At 51.7% G+C, this 17,491-nt stretch overlaps 1 protein-coding gene across 3 annotated transcripts in view; it reads left to right on the forward strand.

Moving 5' to 3' along the window:
* MST1 (macrophage stimulating 1) overlaps positions 1–17,491 on the forward strand; it is a 506,796-nt gene that overhangs the window by 181,013 nt on the left and 308,292 nt on the right. The gene's annotated exons all lie outside the window — the stretch shown is intronic.

The following is a 17,491-nucleotide window of genomic DNA, read 5'->3' on the forward strand; positions in this document are numbered from 1 at the left end:
CCCCTCTGTTTTGTCACCCCCTTCGGTGGAGCCTGGGTCAAGACGGAGCCCGAGGAGAGGAGAAGGCGGAGCCCCACCCGAAGACGAGAGGAGGGAGTGCTAAGCAAGAGTCGGCGTGAACGAAGCCGGTCCCCTAGAAGAATCTATACCAGAAAAACCTGTACTGATCGGTTGTTCAGCTCAATAAAACCTAGTTTGACTCCAACAAAGACTCGTCTCCTGCCTTTCCCCACCCAGCCGGTCACAAAGCTATACAACAGTATTCACAACATATAGTAATAATGAGCCCCGTCAGCCCCGTACATTCAATATTTGGAAGTGCACACTTAACCCAATGTCTGTGCCCCCCTTACTGTTCAGTCCTCAACATCCGACAGAGGAGCTGGAGATTTGCGACGTCGTTGTAGGGTTCTGGCATGTTCCATAGCTTGCTTAGGGTTTGAAAAAAAATGTCCCCCAGCGGCTTCCCCAATGCGCAGCCTAGCACGATAGAGCATGGCATAGGGAATTTGTTCTTTGAGTAGCACCTTCTGGACATTCTGAAACTCTTTCCTCGCTGCCTGCACCTGTGCTGTGAAATCCGGATAGAACGATAACATTATTCTGATACGTGATCGTGCTCTTTTGTTGACTGATCCTTAAAGCGGTAGCTCGGTCTCTGAAATTGAGCAAGCGTGAAATTATGGGGCGCGGTGTAGCACCGGGAGGAGGGCACGCCGCCAGAGAGCAATAAGCCCGCTCTACAGCGAAAATAAGTGACAGTTCATCAGCACCACAGACCTCCTGCAGCATCGTCTCCATATAATCTTCAAGGCAGGCCGCATTGGTAGACTCTGGAAGGCCTAGGACTCGAATACTATTGCGCCTCGATCGCGCCTCAATATCCTCATTTTTCGCCTGTATGACTGCAAGCAGTTTCGTGATATCCGAAGTTTTCTCAGTTACTTCCTGCATCCCGTCCTCCGCGTCTGATATCAGCTGTTCGGCTTCGCCAATTCGCGCCGCCTGTTTATCAAGCTTTGTGGAAAAGTTGTCCATCCTCCCATTGAGGGCTTCTATTTTGCAGTCAATAGCTTGAAGACTAGCCTGTATAGCAGCCAGCGACTTCTCCAACGCCGTGGGGCACTGAGAGCTCGATTCTAGCTCCGAATCAGAGGCCGCGTTTTGACTAGGTTTGCCACCCTTGCTCAATTCGAAGGTGAGGCAGGGCTGATTCTTCTCTGGTTTCCCCATAGTCTCTTTTCTTGCAGCAGGTATTACCAGCAAGGACCCAGGGATTGCCACCCTGTGCAGAGTGCAGGGACACCTCCCAGGGCCTGTCCAGAGGGAGCACCACCGGCAACAGAGTAGGCCTAAACACCCTTCTCCTTCACGCTTGTCCCACCAGTTGAAACACCCAAGCACAAACTGGAAAATGTATTCAAAGCACACAGGCTCCTCATGCAGGCCTTTGCGGGCAAGTCTTGCCATCGGCAGACAAACACCACAGACATAAGCGCCTCACGGCCTGCTCAGCCTCTCCCAAGTGCCGCCCTCCTTCTCTCCCTGCAGCCTCCAACCACATTGCCACACAGTTTTACCCAGGGGGTAGTACAGCAAGCTGTATACACAAGGAGGGGCCACTCCGCCCGCACTGCAACCCTGTTCGCACACCGCCGCTTGCAAGTCTCAGGAGCGTAGGTAGCTCGATAGTCCCAACAGGTACAACAGTGGGGGACCTCCGCTCCGCGCCCAGTGGGATATACACCAAGGGAGATCCATGACAGTCAAGGAAAAAATATATGCCATGCACCCCCGGATCTTCAGCAACACCAGTTGTGGTGTGAAGTGCACCTACTACGTACAGCAACAGCAAGCAGCAGCTCCCTCGTAGCTGTGGGACACCGGGCCCGCGCTCGGCCCTCCCCGCAATCGGACGCCTGGAGCTTGTGTAACTCTGCAGCCCAGCGCTCTCAGCAGGTCCACAGTCCGGCTCGCTCCAGAGCCCGCGACCACCCAGCAACGCCACTTATCTGCTGATGGGGCCCGCCTTGTTCCACATGGTCTCCGCGGAATCGCCAGCCGCCCTCCGCTCCTCCACTTCGCAGGGCATGACCAAAGATAGCACACAGCGTACGGGACACAGGCTCTCAGTCCGCCACTACTGACATGTAGCTGGCTCCTCTCACACGCCGTCAGCAATGCTTGGAGGCCTCCGCTGCGCTCAAAAATCACCATAGCCGGTCACCGCCACAGCAGCTACCCGTTCCCGCCAAGTATATCGTTGGATGGTGCAGTAGAGGCAGAGTAGATGAAGGATATTGATCGGCGGCTGGCAGAGCTACACTACAGTGCGGCCATCTTGCTGATCGCCAAGCCACGCTCCCAGCTCTGCAGGGTTGATGGAACTGGCAGGTGCTTCTTGTGAAAGCTAATTAATGTAAATGTCATTATTGGGCCGAATTGCAATTAGTGTTTCAGTTGCTTTTGGGTGTTGTTCAATTTCAACAGGTGTAACTCGTACTCAGTTATTCGATACTCCTGCATTTTGCGCAGGGCAGTCTTAAAACTTTATTAGTCTTTCCTTCTGAACTTCCTGTATAGTAATGAGAGGAGATCTGCAGCTACCCAGGATTCCAAGAGGCCTACTGTTGAGAATCGGCCACATAGTGTGGTTTGCACAGATCAATGGAGAGGAATCTTCTTTCTTTTTTGCTGGCAAGAGGCAGAAGGAGTATGTTCTTCTTCCTTCGACTGCAAGGACAGGTGATCTGTAAGATGGCTCAAATTCCTTCTTGTCCACGATCTTTTCTCTAACGAGGTCCCCAATCTTTGGGACCCAGGCAGGTCTTGCTGGAACTTATTTCACTTCCCCAGTGGCTGTGCGTTTTACTTGTAGGTTGCTTTGTAATGCTCCGAATTCATTGAGTTCCTGCAAAACAGCCAAACGATCACTCAGTTCAAATGGTTTTACATTCACCACTGTGCTGGCACAATCAAGGTCAGGTACCCACATTCTTATCCCAAACAAGATCTCATAGGGGGTACGTCGTCTGCAGGATTTTCTTGGCATAACAAACTACTTAGAATTTAACTGGTAATCTAAGGACCAAACTAACTTTGGCATTGCCATGTTGTGTTGTTCCTAGGATTCCACAGATAGAATAGCAAAAATAGGCTAGTCTATTTAATCCAGGGCTTGAGTTGGCCCGTTGAAGCGGAAAAATAATGACCCAGTCTGGTCTATTTCTCAATGTTATCGTGCCCCATGAGCTTGGCATCGGAGGAGTATTCCTATGGTCATTTACAGCTGGTAATACCTCTCCTTTCCGCCTCTGTGCCGCTCCATGAACCCCCTGGATTAAATAGACTAGCCTATTTTTGCTATTCTATTTTAGGAAAGTAGGCATACTATACAAATATTAGTTACTTGAGTGCATTAGGGATCAACATAGGTCCTGATGAGTAAAGCAGTGGGGGACTTCTTACGAAACATGTCGACCAAGTAGGGCATAATAAATAACCCTACCACAACCCCTTTTTAACATTTCCAGCTAGAGAAGGGAATAAACTTGATTTTTTTCTACTAGCCAGGGAATTTTTAATTTCCATAATTTTTCACTTACTTCTTCCACCCCTACCACTCACACAATTCTTACACCACACATAGCCTATCTTCAAAATAACAAGTGCTCCCACGTAGTTCGTAGGTCGTAGCACGCGCCGTAGAGGGACGGGAAGACCCCAATGATGACGGGAAGACCCCAATGATGAAGCATGACACAATGGGAGTCACAGTGTGTGAGGGGTATTTTAAAAACACATAGTGCTTGCCCTTGTCAATCACTCGCTGTATTTGTTTCACAACTTATACCAAAAATAAAAATACCACTTGATAGAATCTTATTGTTTGATAAACTTGTACTGGAGGTTGACTCTATCACTGATACCTCTGACCTCCCCCCTTCTGCTTCATTTAGATATACTGGTCTTAGGCAGAGTGTAGTACTCAGCACATTTACCTCATTGACTGATGTTTGTGTTTTTGCCAATGAAGTGAATGTGCTGATAAAAAAAAAAGTATTGCTTAGACTTTGTGGGCAGATTAACAGTGTTTACTACAATGTTTATAAATTGAGGATTCCCATCCTGATTACTGGGAATTATTCAAGCATGCAAATCCATGAAAGATATCAACACTGGAACACTGCTTTTACTGGTTAGTTAGTAACTTACATTTTATTTTATAGCTTTGTTGACCACTGATGAAATTCTTGTACATAAATATATTTCATACTGCAGTTCTAAACTATGTCTCTAGTCAGTGAATTGCTGACTCAGGAAACAAACATTCGAATTGGAACTGTAAAATTTATCAGGGGCACTTAATCTCCCACTATTTATGCCTTGCTGGAAGCAGTTTTAGTTGTACCCTCACCGAATGACAGAAGAGGAAACTATAATACCTTCCTAACGGGAGGACGGGGTTCACCTCTTGGCGTTGGCAGTAAGTAAGTTTCCCTGGCAATATCCTCCTGAAAATATTTTATGAGCAGTTCAAATGATTATCCTTGATGATGCTGTGCTGCAGGGTTACAAGGGAGAACAGCAAAACACACAAGATGATGGACGGAATGTTGCACTGTTGCAAAACATTCACCCCCAGTCACAGATCTGGGTTTAATCCATTGTTATTTTGCTCACCAAGCCACCCCAGTTCAGACATGGCCATATGCAAATCAGTCTTGACCCAGTGCCTCATGGGAACAGTCCAGACAGAACTGCCAAGCTACGTCTTCCCTGGACCGGAATCAAGCATCCTAGGACCGGTTTCTGGCTATCAGCCATCTTCAGCCAGGATAGCTTGACTCCAGTGGCGTAGTGAGCACGGGACCAACGTCTGGGCATACCCTTCCCGCATAGGGCGAACAGCAAAACACACAAGATGATGGACGGAATGTTGCACATTGGTAAAACATTCACCCCCAGTCACTGATCTGGGTTTAATCCCTCGTTATTTTGCTCACCAAGCCACCCCAGTTCAGACATGGCCATATGCAAATCAGTCTTGACCCAGTGCCTCATGGTAACAGTCCAGACCGAACTGCCAAGCTACGTCTTCCCTGGACCGGAATCAAGCATCCTAGGAGCGGTTTCTGGCTATCAGCCGTCTTCAGCCATGATCGCTTGACTCCAGTGGCGTAGTGAGCATGGGACCCGCGTCTGGGCATACCCTTCCCACATAGGGTGAAGAGCAAAACACACAAGATGATGGACGGAATGTTGCACAATGGCAAAACATTCACCCCCAGTCACAGATCTGAACTGAACTGGGGTGGTGTGGTGAGCAAAATAACGAAGGATTTAGGCCCAGATCTCTGTACTGGGGTGAATGTATGACATTGTTCTGCATTCTGTCCATCAACTATTGTTTTTGCATTTGTCACCCCGAGTGGGACGGGTATGCTCAGACGTGAGTCCCGTGCTCTCCTCGCCACTGGAGTCAAGCTATCCTGGCTGAAGACGGCTGATAGCCAGAAACCGGTCCTAGGATGCTTGATTCCGGTCCAGGGAAGACATGGCTTGGCAGTTCGGGCTTGACTGTTCCCATGAGGCACAGGGTCAAGGCTGATTTGCATATGGGCATGTCTGAACTGGGGTGGTGTGGTGAGCAAAATAACGATGGATTTAGGCCCAGATCTCTGTACTAGGGTGAATGTATGACATTGTTCTGCATTCTGTCCATCAATTGTTGTTTTTGCATTTGTCACCCCGATCGGGACGGGTATGCTCAGACGTGAGTCCTGTGCTCTCCTCGCCGCTGGAGTCAAGCTATCCTGGCTGAAGACGGCTGATAGTCAGAAAGCGGTCCTAGGATGCTTGATTCCAGTCCAGGGAAGACATGGCTTGACAGTTCGGGCTGGACTGTTCCCATGAGGCACAGGGTCAAGGCTGATTTGTATATATGGGGCGTGGCCAGCTGCATGGCTGAGTAAGACGTACCTCAGCGCAGCTCCTGGCATGACTGCAAGAGATCCGGCATATTACTGACCCAAACAGCGTGCAAACAGCGGGGAAATCGGCTGTGGCCACATCGGAAGGTGTGCGGCTCCTGAGGAGACCGTCGGCTCTGTTCTACGCCCAAGCGGAGGTGAATTAATCGCTAGTTTACCCCCCGGAGCCGGAGGACCTGCACTTCAAAATGGCGGCGCCCGGAGTCATCGGGTCCGACTGCTGACGGGGAGCGGCGGTGAGGACGGAGAGGCGGTGAGGACAGCGGGGGACCCCCCCCTACCCCTGCGCGGCGGCGGACGGTCCTGGGACTCGCCTTTTCCTCTCCCCCCCCCCCTTGATGTTCCGGCAGCCCCGGGAGCGGGAGCGGACCGCGGCCTGGGAAGCCGGGGCCTTGATTTCCTGCCCGCTGCCCCTCAGGTGAGCTGCTCGGCCTGCGCGCCCTGTGCGGGGCTACAGTCCCCTGGGCCTGACGCTGCCTCGTGGGGGCCGCGGAGGGCCGCGGAGAGGCTATCGGGGGCGGGACATCTGGAGAGTGAGTGAGGCCTGTGGCGCCGGGGCCTGGATTTTCTGCCTGCGGCCCGCCTGGTGGGCCTTGAGATCCGTGTGGAGGTGCACGCTCCCCTGGGCCCGGAGCTGATTTGTTGGGGCCGCGGGGGGGCTCACGAGTGGATTGCCTCCCCCCCCCCAAGACTGTGGTGTGAACCCTGCGAGATCCTGCCTCAGATCGGGGTCCTTTTGTGCTGTCCTCGAGCTCCTCGCCCGCCCCCTCCCCCTCCCCCCCCCCCCCTACCCCTTTGGAGGGTGCAGAAATCCATCGGTGACCCCACATCGTGAGGAGGGCACGGACTGGTTCTGCCCGCCCAGCTGGGGCCCACTGGAAGGGACATAGCGCAGAGGATCCCCGGTGGTGCGAGGGGGCCCACAAGACTAGTCCCGGCCCGGGGCTGTTACCGTCTTGAGGAGCTGTGCTTCCTGCCCCCCAAACCCTCCTTCTACTGGATCCCAACATCGGGGGGCCATCCGGCGGGCAACATGGGCAAGAGGGATCCGGTGTCAAGGCCTGCGAGGCAGGAAACTATTGAGACCTACACCACCAATACGCAGACACACAGGGACGCGGCCGGGGGGGCCCGAGAATCGCAACCAGACACCAACATGCTCCTAGAGGCGATCCAGGCCTCGCGGACCGACATTCAGAATTCCAGGGCGGCCCTTGAGACCAAGATCGGGGAGGTGGGATCTGAAGTCCTCCTACTGCGGCAAGATTTCAGGAACTTATCCGACAGAGTGGGCACAGCGGAGACCAGGATCTCTGAAACGGAAGACTCCGTTACCTCACTCAAGAAAGATATGGCAGAATTGCAGGCCTCCCATAGACAATTGCTGTGGAGAGTGGATGACGCGTAGAACAGGGCACGCAGAAACAACTTGCCGAGAGAAGGAATTGAAAAGAACGACACTGCAGCCTTCCTCCACTCTTGGCTGACGACTATGTTCCCCCGAGCTCAATTCTCCAATTGTTTCGTGATTGAGAGAGCACACAGGGCGCTCCTCGCCAGACCACCGGAGGGAGCGAGACCTCGCCCAATCATTGCGCGATTTCTCAAATATGCAGACAGGGATCTCATCCTTAGGGAAGCCCGGAAACTGGGGGAAATCAAGTTTGAGAATACCGTTGTCATGATCTTTCCTGACTATAGCCAGGAAGTGCAAAAGCAAAGACGCTCTTATGACACTGTGAAAGCCAAACTACGAGAGCTGAACATATCATATATGCTCCTCTTCCCTGCGAAACTGAAAGTCCTGTTCAAGGGCAAATCGCACTTCTTCAACCGCCCGGAGGAGGCCTGGCACTGGCTGGAGGAGAGACCGCTGTTGAGGGAGGCTGAGGAAGAGGGTCGCAGAATCCGAGATGAGCAAGCGGCGGCCAACTTCAGGAGGAGCCCGAACGGGTCACAGCGGACGCGTCATCACCGAACAGACAGGCATTCACAGCGAACGCCTTACCCGCCTCAGCAGGTGGCGACCGGAGGAGCCAGAGGGAACGGCACCACTGCCACCACTGGAGATACTACTCGGGGGTCGAGATTCAGGTGCCTGCTCCCGGAATCGGAAGCTGCGACAGATCAGGAGGATGGCACGAATGTCTCAGATATGGACGATCAGACGGAGCAATCCTTACATCCATTAGCTGTTGCCATCCGAGATTTGGAGCAGGGAGTACCGGGCAACGCGGAGGCTACTGACCCTGACACGCAGGACTCCCATTCCTGAGAAGCTGAGGGACTGAGATTCAACATAGCAGTCCTTTGCCATGGGGCACGCAAGTAACCCTTTTTTTTCTTGTTCTTTGGGGTGGGCACACGCCACTTCCAGATTCGAACTCTGAACAGATAGACTTTTCTTAGCTGGGTTGGTTTGAGGGGTGGGCGACAGACCTTACTGCCTGGTGGCCCACACCGTCGATGGTTGCACGGGAGGGACAGCCAGGGGGTACAGGTGGGGTGGGGGTGGGGGGCATGGGGGTTGTTCGTACAGTTTGGTTGTTTAAGGGGGGGGAGGGGGGAGAGATGTGATGTTACATGAACACAGTCACGGGGATCGGCACATTCTTTGGTTCTTCTGCTATGGGCGCTGGCCCGCCTGCTTGATTCCTCGACCTGGAGTAAACATGCCTCACTGTTGCACCCATGACCGCTGAAAAACTGAGGATAATGACGTGGAATGTAAATGGCCTGGGTAACAAAATTAAGAGAGGTCTGGTGAACAACTTCCTCAAGAGAATAGGCCCTGATCTCATTTTCTTGCAAGAAACACATCTGAGGGGCACGGCCTGTGCGTTCATAGCACGGGGTAGGTATAAGGTATTGGGCCATGCGGGGTACACAACTGACTCCAGGGGCGTAGCGATTATTGTTAAGAATACTTTCCCATTTCAGGTCACGCGGACGTGGGGAGACCCTCTAGGAACATGTGTAGGAGTGCAGGGATCCTGGCGCAGTCGTACTTACACCCTAGTCTCAGTGTATGCACCACCTAAACTGCAGGCGAACGCGCTAAAGATGTTAGCTACCATACTTTTAGACACCCCAGATACAATACAGATAGTGGGTGGAGATTTTAATGACGTAATGGACAGGGGTATGGATAGATCAGGCGCGGCTAATAACCAGAGTACTCAGACTCCCCTGGCTCAAATGGTGTCAGAGCTAGGACTAACCGATATATGGCGACTGTTGCACCCGAACACTATGGCCTACTCATTTTACTCGGCGGCACACAGTGTTCTCCAGATTGGACTACGTCTTTATGTCTAGGCAGGAGCTGACTATGGACGGCGTAGCGGAATATTTGGCAAGGGGTCTTTCAGACCACTCGCCACTGCTCGTATCGATGGGAAGGTCTGAACACAGGAAAGAGGCACAGTGGCGCCTCGCCGCTTGGGACCTGGCGAACAAGACAATAGTTAAAGGTGTTAGGGCGGATGCTCGGTTCTACCTGGCTGAAAATGAGGGGTCGGTGGACTCGGCGGTAACCCTGTGGGAAGCACTGAAACCGGTGTTGAGAGACAGGATAAATGGTAGATTGAGGGAGGAGAGAAAGAGAACAGAGGAGGAGGTGGAGAATGTAGAACGTACTATAGTGGAGTTGGAGAGGGACCACCTGCGTACAAAAAATATGATCACCTTGCGTATACTGCTAGATAATCAAAGACGCTACCGGGACCTGGTGTCGGATGAGGCGAGAACGCAACAGTTGGCCACATTACACCGTCTCTACGAGGTGGGGGACAAGTCTGGCAAACTTCTAGCTTGGCTTAGCCGTAGGGAGAGGGCAGCGCGGTTGGTAGATGCAGTCACTGACGAGAGGGGGAAGACAGTGTGCTCGGACCTCCACATAGCGGATGCATTTGCAGCTTACTATGGCCGCTTTTACGAGGCCAGGCAACTGGGCTCGTGTGAGGACTCACTTCTCTATATGTCACGGGTTGACCTCCCCGTTGTGGAAGCTGAGGCCCTACCTGCTTTGGAGGCCGATATCTCCCTAGAAGAAGTCAAAACCGCCATTGCCGGGGAGGAGCCAAGATGGCGACCGGAGCAGACCGGTAGGCTCCCGGCTCTTCCAGCCTTTCTCCGCCGCACCGATATCCTGGCATCTATCCTGGTGAAATTTAATATCGGATTGAGTGCGGCGCGGTGCTGATTTCAGCGGTGTGTTTCCGGTCTCTCGACCTGCCCGGCGGCCGGAGATAGCTGCGGTACTGCTTGCAGCCCTAGACCCCGCCTGCACAGTCGCTTTCTGCCGTGCCCCGGAGACCTGATGGCGGCCAGAATACTTGATCGGCGCTGAAGACCCGAGCACCGGTGGGGACCTCGTGAAGCACTGTCCGTGCTGCGCCGCTTGCGATGACTTGAAGCAGGCGGCGAGAAGTGAGCGCTTGCTGCGCTGCGACGCCCTTCCGAAACGGATCCTTTGTTTAGGGCAGATGCTATGCGGAGAGTGTCGCTCGGCCATGTTTGCTTGCCTACGTTTGCCTGGCCCCACGCCTCACTACCCTGCTCTGTTACGGGGCGCCTCTCCGCGATGTATGCCTCATTGGCGCTGTACTTGGTGATATTGCAGCCCTGCATGGACGCTCGCCTGTGCCACACTCATCCTGGCGATTGCCTCGGAATTTTGCCATAATGGCTTTGTTTGGTGCTCCGTGTTGTGGGGGAGAGCGCCCGTCCCTGCCAGTGGCCTGTGTTGCCCCGCCTGAGATGGGGTCCGATTTTCAAGCACCTTCCTTGGGAAGTGAGAGGCAGGGGCTTCAGCCTACACTCTCTCGATATCATCCTGACTGCCCTGGGCGACTTCCGTGCTGATATGCACCAAGGCTACCAAGTACTGCGAGGGAAGCTGGACGACATGGCATCGGCGCTGCGGCAAGGATGCAACGTTCTGATCCCGCAAAGCCTCCACTCGTCTTCGCCTGCGTTCCATGGGGATACAGTGCTTCCTTCTGCCCGCTGGACAGAAGTGCCCGCTTCCAAATCTTTTGGCGCCCGAGACCGTCCGCCTGATACCTCTATCTGGGATACTTTGTTTCCCCTTTCCCCGGAGAGTGCAACATTGTTGGATTTCTCATCGCGAGTGCCTTGGGACCTATCCACGACATTGCTGACCCTATCACCGGCTCCTGGGTTATGCCCTCCGACTTTGTTATCGAAGAACTCATACATTCTGCAGGTCTCTGAGGAACTCCCTATTACAGTCGGTGGATTTACTGGTGACTCTCGACGGACATTTTGTGTTTCTAAGACACTCTCACTCTTTCTGTGGCCATATTGTCTCTTTGTTTTGCTGTGGCTATGCCTAGTGGGATTCCGACGTTCGGGACAGGGCTGATGATTCTTCCCTCGCTGGCACTGACTGTCTGCCTGGTTGTGACCCCGGACTGAAACACTTGTTGATGCATTGATTACGTATTATGTGCGACTATCACCCATTTCAGACTGTACTCCCTGCTCTGCGCGCTGGCCTCTTCTCCATTTCAAGCCGCAATTATTGTGTTTTATCATTTTCGTCTCTTCTTTATGGGGCGACTATTTTTTGCGGGCTGGTGGCTCAGGGACAGATGTTGCGGTTGATGGCTGCGGACTTTGTATTTGATTAGCCGGGGGGGATCCGGACCGGAACACTAAAACGGCGTAGGGGTTGCAGATGGCTGGGAGTCCGGGAGTTCTGTTATTGTGAGGGCTCCTCCCCGCCTCCTTCTTTTTGGGAGTGGTAGATCAGCTTGTTCTTTTCTTCCTCCCTATATTCAAGTGTTGAAATTCTTCGTTTATTATCATTTTCTTTCTCTTTCTTTCTACATTTTTCTTGCTTTCTCTCGCCTTTTTCCTTCTTATCTTCTCTTGCTGTATTTCGGGTTTATGGGGCGACAGACACTCTGCTAGGGGGGGGGTAGGCCATAGCCTCTGCATGTGTGTAGGGTGGGGGGTTATATTTCATTTTTGTTAGTTTCTATGGGACCTATTTTTGCCTTTTTTTATAATTTTTCCTTTCTTTTGGCCCGTGTTCAGGCATACTGGGTGAGGGGTGGCGGCGGAGATACGAGTGGGATGTTGAGATTGCTACCCTGTAGCGTGGACATTGTGTGGCCATCCTGCCTGGTCGGGACTGCTTGTCGAGACGTGGATTGACCGGAAACTGTAGCTAATGTCATGTCCCACCTGCATGGTCCTTGCTCTTATTTTCTTATTTTATGTGTACGGAACAACACGACCTGAACTCAATAGTTGCATGAAAAACTTAAAAAACTTAACCTTAATTACTCCTGTGGCATGGTCTTGCGGCGTCCTCCAGTCTGATTTCTGCTTAATAACCGATGTGCTGCTGTATTACTATGTCACCGTATTGCATGCTCTAGTGCTACATGAGAGTTCGTGGCCGGCCGGATGGTTGTGGGCCCGTATTTGTTCTTTATTTCGTGCACAATAAAGGTTTTCAAAAATTAAAAAAAAAAAAGAAAAAAAACGCCATTGCCGGACTAAAGCTGGGAAAGGTGCCAGGACCGAACGGTTTTCCCCCGGAATTCTTTAAGTGCACGGCCGACATCTTGGCTCCACACCTGAAAAACCTTTACCTTGAGGCATACAGAGAAGGCGGCCTACCCAATGACCTCACCCTGGCGATCATAGTCCCTATTCACAAAGAAGGCAAGCCGCGGGATGACTGCTCGTCCTACCGTCCCATCTCCCTGTTGAATACGAAGGTGAAAATCCTTGCCACCATCTTGGCGCGACGCCTTAAGACGGTCCTACCTGATCTAATACACTTAGACCAGACCGGCTTCCTACCGGATAGGGCCACGAAATTCAATCTCCGACGCACACACAACTGGCTGCAGGAGGTGAGAGATAGGGACCCATTGGTTCCTCTCATTAGATGCGGAAAAGGCCTTCGACTCCGTGCATTGGCCATTCCTCGAGGCTGCCTTGGAAAAATGTGGTCTTGGCCCCAAATTCCGCTCATGGGTACACCTGCTCTATACCAACCCGCGGGCCAAGGTGCGGGTGAACGGGAGGCTCTCTCGCGAAATCTTGATCCAACGAGGCACCAGACAAGGGTGTCCCCTATCACCGCTACTCTTCACATTGACCATTGAGATATTGGCGGCCAGAATCAGGCAAAACCAGAGGATCTCCGGCTTCCGACTTACGGGTGCGGACGGCCCGCAGGAGAAACTGTCCCTCTACGCGGACGACGTACTCCTCTATATCACTGCCCCGCAGACCACAGTGCCTGAATTGTTCCGGGAGCTGGACGACTATGGCAGCCACTCCGGCTACGCAATAAATTGGCACAAATCCGTCCTTTTTGACCCCAGGGGGGACACGAGTGAGGGGGACCTCCCGGACAGACTGGTGGTATCCACGGAAGGCTTCCAGTACCTGGGAGTATACATCACACTGGATAGGCAACTGTCGCTTCTCAAGAATGTTGAAAGAATACTTGTGAACTCCGCGGCTGATATGGCCCGATGGCGCCAACTTCCTCTGACGCTCCTGGGTAGGGCGGCAATGTATAAAATGATCATCTTGCCCAAATATTTATATGCCCTCCAGAACGAATATTAACCGGTACCAGACGGTCTCCTCCGTAGAATACACGCCGACCTCAGATCTTTCATATGGCTGGGTAAACAGCCGAGAATAGCGCTGACCACCCTCCAACGCCACCAGTACAGTGGGGGTATCTCGCTGCCAAACCTTGAAGCGTACTATTGGGCGGAGCACCTGTCCCCCATTAACGATTGGCTCCACGCCCCGGCGGACCACCCGACGTATGCACTGGAACGTACCAAACTGGCCCCACGTCCTCTGCTTTCATACCTATACGGTGGTGCGGCGAGCCGGTCCTTACTCCCAGCCACGCATATTACACTCAGGGCTTGGAAATTGGCGACGAGACGTACGGGATGGGATAGGAAACCCACCCGACAGACCCCACTCTGGCACTGCACGTGGCTCTCTGAACTCCACAAACTTACAGGCTTCAAGCAATGCGATGACATTGGGATTTCCACGGTGGGTGATGTCATTGCTAGAGGGGAGCTAAAATCCTACGCCGCCTTGAGGGCAGAATATGGGCTCCATCGCTCGCAGTTTTTTAAATACATTCAACTACGCCATGCATGGAGGGCACAAGCTCTAACCTTAGAGGGCCTGCCAGAATATGCGCCTCTGGAAGGCAGATTACTGCAGGAACAGATACCACACAAGGCCGTGTCACTCACCTACAAAACACTCACAAACAACATGCTGGGGGACCTGGCGAGGCTTAGGACCACCTGGGAGCAGGAAGTAGGGACGCTGGAAGACATTGACTGGGACTTAATCCTCATGCACCCGAGGGAGGTGGCTATCAAATCCCGGCTCCGCCTGATCCAATATAACGTGCTCCACAGGACGTACTTTGATAGAGTGCGACTGTTCAAAATGGGGAAGACACCGGACGATAGATGCCTGAGATGCCATCAGGAGGGAGGGGACTTTCTCCACATATTATGGGCTTGTGTGAAAATACAATCCTACTGCACACTCATTTTCACCAAACTGCGGGAGGTCCTGTCTGTTTCGCTCGACCAGGAGCCCAAACTGGCCATTTTGGGAATGACCAATGATGTCGACCTTCCCCGCCCCTTACTGGTGTTCCTGACATTGGCCCTAGTGGTAGTGAAACGTGACATTGCAAAGTATTGGGGGGCTGAGACGATACCCACTATAGATGAATGGAGGAGGGGACTAGACCTTTACATGGCGGCAGAGAGAGTGACGTATAAATCAAGGGGTTGCCCGAAAAAGTTCAAAAGGGTTTGGTCGAAATGGAGGCAATATCATGGGCTAGATAGTGGACTTGGGGAGGGAGGCTCGTGAATGGACCCAGAACGGGGAGATGAGCGGGTTAAGGATGAAGGGATGTGCTACGACTGGACATTGGTCGTCAATCACGCTAAGCATGCTTGAATGTTTTTCATACCTGCCTACCAGGTGTGGGGGGGGAGAGGGGAAAGGCGGGAAATGTATATGCCCTTAACGTGACTGTGATGTTGGACCTTGATTGAGCGGATGTTCTACCGACTCTACATTCATATTAGTGCTTGTTGGGGGGGGGGGGGGGGGGGGAGTTCAACAAAACTGAAAAGCAGATGCCCGGTTGCTAATGTGACCACTAACTGTGTTGTGGCGGGGATGCACCGAGAGGGACCCGAAGACTCGGTCAGACTGATTTCTGGACTATGCATTGCTACAGCACCGGGTGCTCCATGAAGTGTATCTTGCTATGTAATTGTTTTGCCTGCATAATGATGCCACTGTCACCCTTATGTCTGAGTATCTGCAATAAAAATGGTTTAAAAAAAAAAAAAAAAAAAAAAAGGCTGATTTGTATATGGCCATGTCTGAACTGGGGTGGTGTGGTGAGCAAAATAACGATGGATTTGGCCCAGATCACTGTACTGGCGTGAATGTATGACATTGTTCTGCATTCTGTCCATCAACTGTTGTTTTTACAGGGTTACAAGGGAGCTCAACGATTAATATATCTTCATTTAAGGTTCTGTACACCCACATCTTTATTAGAATAAATATATACTTCGTACCCACATGGACACCGCAAACCATATATACTAGATTCTTGGAGGCCGTGTCCCATCTTCCATAAAGCAAATGCAAACTAGAGACTTTTGGGACCTAGGGGTACAGAAGTATTGAACCCATCACAGGGCTTGGGTCATGCCTAAGAGAATCATCAATGATGGATGAAGCATTCGCCAGTTCTCAGAGAAGATTAAAAAAAATTCCAAGCCTTAACAGCTGGTAACCTGGGTAGCCCCATCTGACAGAGGTTCATGGAGGCAGGAGGTGTATTTGGAGGTGTAGGGGGGGGATTGGTAAAGGCAGTTAGGTTAAGTTATAATGGCAATTAATGCCTACATATTTTCCAGCTCTTGGTGCAGGAGCTATCCAGGCTTGTGAAAATAAAAAGATTCCCCAGACTGGGAATCTCATAAAAATGGCAGGAAGAACAATACACCACCATTCATCAAGGAAAGAGAAGCAGGATGCACCAAAAATAAAATCGTTTTTTGTATTTTTCAGACTTTTGGCTTTGTGGCTGGCTGAGAAGTGGACATTGCCAAGCTATCACTGCCTCAGAAGCTACTTTCAAGCTCCCTCTTTCTCATTCAGACTTATAAAAATAACATAGGTTTACAGGGGATGATGAACAATCCTCCAAGAAGCGTATATTGAGTTACCTTGGGCAATCCTATTCACTCCGGCCATTTGATAAATTGAGGGTACTGAGGGCGCCGTGTGCTAAGGCCTCAAGCATATCCATGTCATATTAGGTCACAACAGCATCACTCTAAGGGCCTTGTTACAAGTTTGGTGGTCTTCCTGCAGCACCACCACCGCTGCGCTTGCAGGAAGAATGCTAAGCCTGTGGTGCGCCCGCCTGCTGGATTATGGCTTTAATCAACAGCGGGTGGTGCTGCAGCAGTCTCCCCGCAGCTATATTAGGCTCATAGGAGAGCCTTAGCAGCAGACCGCCGACATGACCGTGACAGCAGCACGTTCTTGCACAGTGTGGTATGCACCGTGCAGTGTATGCCATTCCGTACAGGAACGGGGTGCAATTCCAGAGGGCACAACATGTGCTCCACCCGCATGCACCTCCAAGCCCTGAAGCGGCAGGGGAGCCTGTTAGGGCCTCCATAGTTGCATTACCACCACCCTTTTAATGGCGGGCTCACGGCCATGAAATGGGCAGGGGAAGAGCAACACAGAATCTGCTCGGTGGTGCCACAGTGGCACTGCCAGCATTGTTTGCCCCTTACCGCTGCACCACCACCACAGGATCAGAGTTCAACGGTCCTAGGACCACTGTACTCATAATAAGGCCCTAACTCTTTTTGTATGTAATCCAAGTTGATAGTCGGCACAGAAATCTTAAGACCACCTACTAATGCTCAGATGTTGCACAGATAAGCAATGAACATTGGCGGTGATAAGTACAACACTCCATTGTTGCATAGCCCGGCTTGTGTTTTGTAAGCTCTGATGCCAGTTACTATACCAATACAGACCTATTTCCTGTGGGGTGCTTTAAAATCTGCTCAGTTGCCAAAAATATTTTGAATACCTGCATTCTGTTATCCCTAACTTCATTGACCAGTACAATGTAAGCTATTACATGCACAGAGATAATAAACATCATGTCCGAACCAAAGGGAACACATCGCCTCTTGACTAATATCCCATCATTGCCATGCCATCAAGCAAAAGTCAGGCTTTAGGTCTCTCTGACAACTTCATAATGCACTGCCTGATCAGGATTCTGACTACCTCACTAAAGATCTGCTCTTAATGCCAGCCAGCAGGGCAAGATTAGCTGCCCAGAACAGTTGCCTCTTCATCTGATATCAATATTTTAGGGAAGGAACACTAAT

Source organism: Lissotriton vulgaris, chromosome 9, assembly GCF_964263255.1.
Source record: "Lissotriton vulgaris chromosome 9, aLisVul1.2, whole genome shotgun sequence".
NCBI classification, from domain to species: Eukaryota; Metazoa; Chordata; class Amphibia; order Caudata; family Salamandridae; genus Lissotriton; species Lissotriton vulgaris.